The 4,659-nt window shown below is 43.3% G+C and overlaps 1 long non-coding RNA gene across 1 annotated transcript; it reads right to left on the bottom strand.

The window, feature by feature from the left end:
- Positions 1-246: 246 nt before the first annotated feature.
- On the bottom strand, positions 247-1,460 carry LOC137244219 (uncharacterized). The gene is made up of 2 exons (XR_010950847.1): positions 1,128-1,460; positions 247-480 (listed from the first exon to the last, which is right to left on the bottom strand). It is a non-coding gene; the product is annotated as an uncharacterized lncRNA (long non-coding RNA).
- Between the last annotated feature and the right edge of the window lie 3,199 nt (positions 1,461-4,659).

The following is a 4,659-nucleotide window of genomic DNA, read 5'->3' as shown; positions in this document are numbered from 1 at the left end:
ATTAGGTATGCAGGCGGGATGTGTAGAATGGCGTGTACTGCTGCTGTCGGGGTAGTTTTTAGGGCTCCTGTTATGCTAATCATTGATACTCTGCATACCGCCTAAAGTTTTTTTGTTTAGTTTGCCTTGATTATTATTAATTTTTTATTTATTATTAAGGGCACCACATGAATGTTGGCGCCTGGTGCGATTCCTAGCTATCGTTATTTTGTTATCAAAACTGGAAAAAATATAATCACAATCACAGCAAGGTGGTCAAGACGGTTAACTTTTATTAAAACATGATTGTTTTAACAATTTTTATAAAATATTATATGAAGATCATGTGAGCATACAACAAATTATTTCTCTCTTACTAAGTCAATTGGCTTAAAGTGGTTTAAGGCATTCACAATCCAATCAGACTCGTTATTAATTGTGTATTCTTTTTTAAAACGGTAATTACAGACAAATACCTTATCCTGATATTCTGGGAGTGATCTGGAAAGAAAGTATAACATATTCGTATATTAGTCGAAAAACGTTAAAATTTTACTGAAATTTACAAAAATTATAATTCTTTTTCTTGTTTTGTGAAAACGATGTTTTGCGAAAACTGAAAAAATTGTCCAGTAATATATATCTATTTTAAGTTGTTGTGCCCTGTTTATTATGATGTGATACATTTGGCGAGCTTCAGGCAGCAAAGTAAAACACAAAACAAGTTAATCTAATTGAGAATATTTTCATTTCGTTCAGCAATGTTTGGTAATGGTCAACTACTTCATTGTGGATAAAAAAAGTGTGATAACTTCTGCATAGACGTCAAAATTACAAATAGAATGGATCACCTGATTCGTAATTGACTATCGCTAACTAATTCTGTATCTCTTTCTATCACCCGCTGAAGATAGCCGGCGCTATGCGCCGCCATATTGAACACGCTCTCAAAAAGTTAAAAAGTAGCGATATTGACCATCCTGTCAGGCAGTTGACGGATAAGATATCACACTTGTTTTATCCAAAATGAACTACTTTGCCGCGACTAGCCATCGCTATCTATACTATTGTGGATAAGACAAGTTTGATAGCTTCTGCATAGACGTCAAAATTACAAATAGATTGGATCACCTGATTTTTTATTGTACCTCTTTCTATCACCCGCTGAAGATAGCCGTCGCTATGCGCCGAATTATTGAACACCCTGTCAAAACGTTGCCAAAACGCTTAAAAGTAGCCATATTGAACATCCTGTCAGGCATTTGATGGATAAGATATCACAATTGTTTTGTCCACAATGATCTACACTGCAACGCAGTTTATTCATTTTCACCTCCCTTTGCTTGAACACTAGTGAGGGCTGATACAGCGATTTTGAAGTATCAGTGAGAATACTGGTGGATATTTTTGAATCGCGGCTATTTTTTATAGCTATAGCGATTGCTTCAATTTAGTTTTAATAAGCGAATGTGCAATTTGTATACTAGGATATAAAAAAAGAATGTTTAAGTTTGTTTACCGGAGTAGATTGTGTTATACATTAATTTAGTTTAGTATACAGAATATATGAACCAAAATTGGAATAAAAAGAAAAATAATATGTACCTTTTATTGTAAACTGATGTAATGTGAAATTCTAATTTTCTAAGATATTATGATACAATATTATTAACTGGCTGACGACATTATGTTCAGTCTCGTATTACACGCAATGAGATGGAACTAGCGGAAATAGATGTCTATGCATCTTTGTTTTATAAATTTTGCTAATTGAAAATGTTTTAATTTTTAACTATAAGATGAATCAATCCGAAATAAATCTGTATATGTTTATGGTGTCACATGATTTATTCACCGGGCTTTGCATGCATTTCATTTATGGGCTCATAAAATTGCAACATTTCACTTCTTTTTTTCGCATAATTTGCTCTCATATTTCACTCGGTATTAAAATGGATTCTTAATAAATTAATACAACCAAATTTTTGCAGCCAACCAGATCAAAACGTCGTTTATAAAAATATCAATTCAAAATAACGTCGCCTGAAAGAGCAAACAAACTAGCTAAAAGTAAACACAACCGAGTGAAGAAATATCGCTTCATGAAGAAATATCGCCAATCACTGATATATCTGGATAGCGTAGTAGTGATGAACGATATTTCACTATCGGTGATTGCATCGTGCTATCACTATTAGTATTAGAACTTCATGCTGAAGGAAAATCGCCAATCACTGATATTTGGATATCTATCACTATAGATATTTTTCATTCGCGGCAATGCAATCAGATAAAGACATATCATTCCATCACTACAGTGAGCAAACGCTTTTTCAATGTTTGGAAATCCACTTCTTATAAAATATAAAGCGCAATAACCTGCGAAGAGATTTTAGGCCGAGCTTCTCTCCCAATTTACGTCGTGCTCCTTTTTTTATTTTTCCTACAAATTGTCGGGACGGGACCTACTTGTTTTATGCCGACTCCGAACGGCATCTGCGAGGCATATGAGTTTTCACTTAGAGCTTTTCACGGCAGAAATACACTCGGAGTGCTTGCCAAACACTGCCGAGTGGCGACCCCGCTTAGAAAAAATTTTTTTCTAATTAAATAACCTTATTTCTAAAATTTTGATGTTGCTTTGCCCGGGGTGTGAACTCAGGGCATTCGGTGTGGTAGCCGGAACACCCTACCACCACCCCACGATGGTCGCCACTTCTTTACCACTTCTTGGTCCTTCTTCTATTCAAAAGCTTTATATTTCCTTGCAACCTCATGTAAGCTATGGGCTACGTTGGCAAAGTTTGGTAGAAATCGGCGGTAATATGTGCCAGGCCAAGGAAACTTCTTAATTCGTGCAGGTTCTGTGGTAGTGGCCAATCCTTTACAGCTTCTATCTTTTCGTTCGCAGTGTAGATGCCCTTCGTCGTTACCTTGTGAACCAAATAACATATTTCCTTGTTAAAAAGTGAACACTTTTTGGGACTTAGTTTCAGACCAGCGCCAGCTATTCTCTAGAGAACTTCCTCCGAGTTATTAAGATGCTCCTCAAATTTCTTTCCCAATACGATGATGTATCTAGGTACACCAAGCATGTTTTCCAATATAGTCCTTTCAATACCTGCTCCATGAGTCAAAAGTAGCTGGTGCATTACAAAGTCCAAAGGGCATCACCCTCATATGCCAAATACCATCTCCGACTCTGAAGACTCTTTTTTCTTTGTCTTCCTTCTCCACCTACACTTGCCAGTAGCCACTTTTCAAGTCCAGTGTGGAAAACCATTTCGTACTACATAGCGAGCACAGAGTGGGTTGATTTACTTCTTCGTGACGTTGGTCAACTTCCGGTAATTCACGCAAAATCTAATTTTTCCATTCTCCTTTTTCACAAGTACTTCCAGTCAACTCCATGGTCTGATTTGGAACCATCCTGGTAAAATTTTTTTGCGTACAGATGTAGTTGTACCCAAGGGTCCAGGGTTCAAGTCCTTGCTCGGGCGCCATTTATGAGGTAGGTTTTGTCTAAGGCTGGGTAACGCTCAGTCAATGGAGTAAAGGTCCCACAAACCCCTACTGAATAAAGATACAATATTTATGTGTTACGAACACACGCACACACGGCTGGAGGTATTAGGCGGGCAGCAGCTTTCCGTTGCACGATGGCGAGCGGGCGGAGCGGCGGCTAACGGTAGTTGGAGCAGAGGAGGTTTGGTAGGACGGTTTGAACGGTCGGATAACGGACGGATTGGTACGGCGGTACGGAAGCAGCGGCGGGACTGATACAGCGGTTTAACGGCGGTAGGATGGCGGACGGCCAAAATTCGTCGTAGCAGCGGCGGGACGGATGCAGCGGCTTAACGGCGGTAGGATGGCGGACGGCCAACGGTCGTCGTAGCAGCGGCGGCTTAACGGCGGTAGGGTGGCAAACGGCCATCGGTCGTCGTAGCAGCGGCGGAACGGATACAGCGGCTTAACGGCGGTGGGATGGCGGACGGCCAACGGTCGTTGTAGCAGCGGCGGTTTAACGGCGGTAGGGTGGCGAACGGCCAGTGGTTGGTGTAGAAGCGGCGGCACCAGCACGGCGCGATCGGCACGGAGGTAGCACTGCAGACGGCCAACGATTGGCGTAGCACCGGCGGGATGGAAGTATAGGCGGCACCAGAGGGGCGACGGCAGCGGCGTTGGGCTACGGAGCGCGTACCAGGGCCGGCGTGAGAGGGGAGGTAGGCTGGCGACGGGGTTTACCTGGACAGCGGCTGCGTGTTCCGGGCGGGGTAGGATGGGCGTACCGGCGGGCTTGTGTTGGTCGGTCGGCTGCAACACCAACTACTGGCCATTTGCCATCCTACCGCCGCTGCTACGACGACCGTTGGCCGACCGTCATCATATCGCCGTTAAGCCGCCGCTGCTTCCGTCCCGCCGCTTCTACGGCGACCGCTGGCCATCCGCCATCCAACCGCCGTTAAGCCGCTGCATCCGTCCCGCCGCTGCCACGATGACCGTTGGCCGTCCGCCATCCTACCGCCGTTAAGCCGCTGCTTCCATACCGCCGTACCAATCCGTCCGTTACCCGACCGTTCAACCGTCCTGCCGAACCTCTGCTCCAACGACTATCCGCCGCTCCGCCCCCTCACCATCTTGCGACGGAAATCTGCTGCCCGCCTAATACCACCAGCCGTG

Source organism: Eurosta solidaginis, chromosome 3 (genome assembly GCF_040869045.1).
Source record: "Eurosta solidaginis isolate ZX-2024a chromosome 3, ASM4086904v1, whole genome shotgun sequence".
Classification (NCBI taxonomy): Eukaryota; Metazoa; Arthropoda; class Insecta; order Diptera; family Tephritidae; genus Eurosta; species Eurosta solidaginis.
The sequence above is the reverse complement of the archived record's forward strand: the minus strand, read 5'-3'. Positions and strand labels throughout refer to the sequence as shown.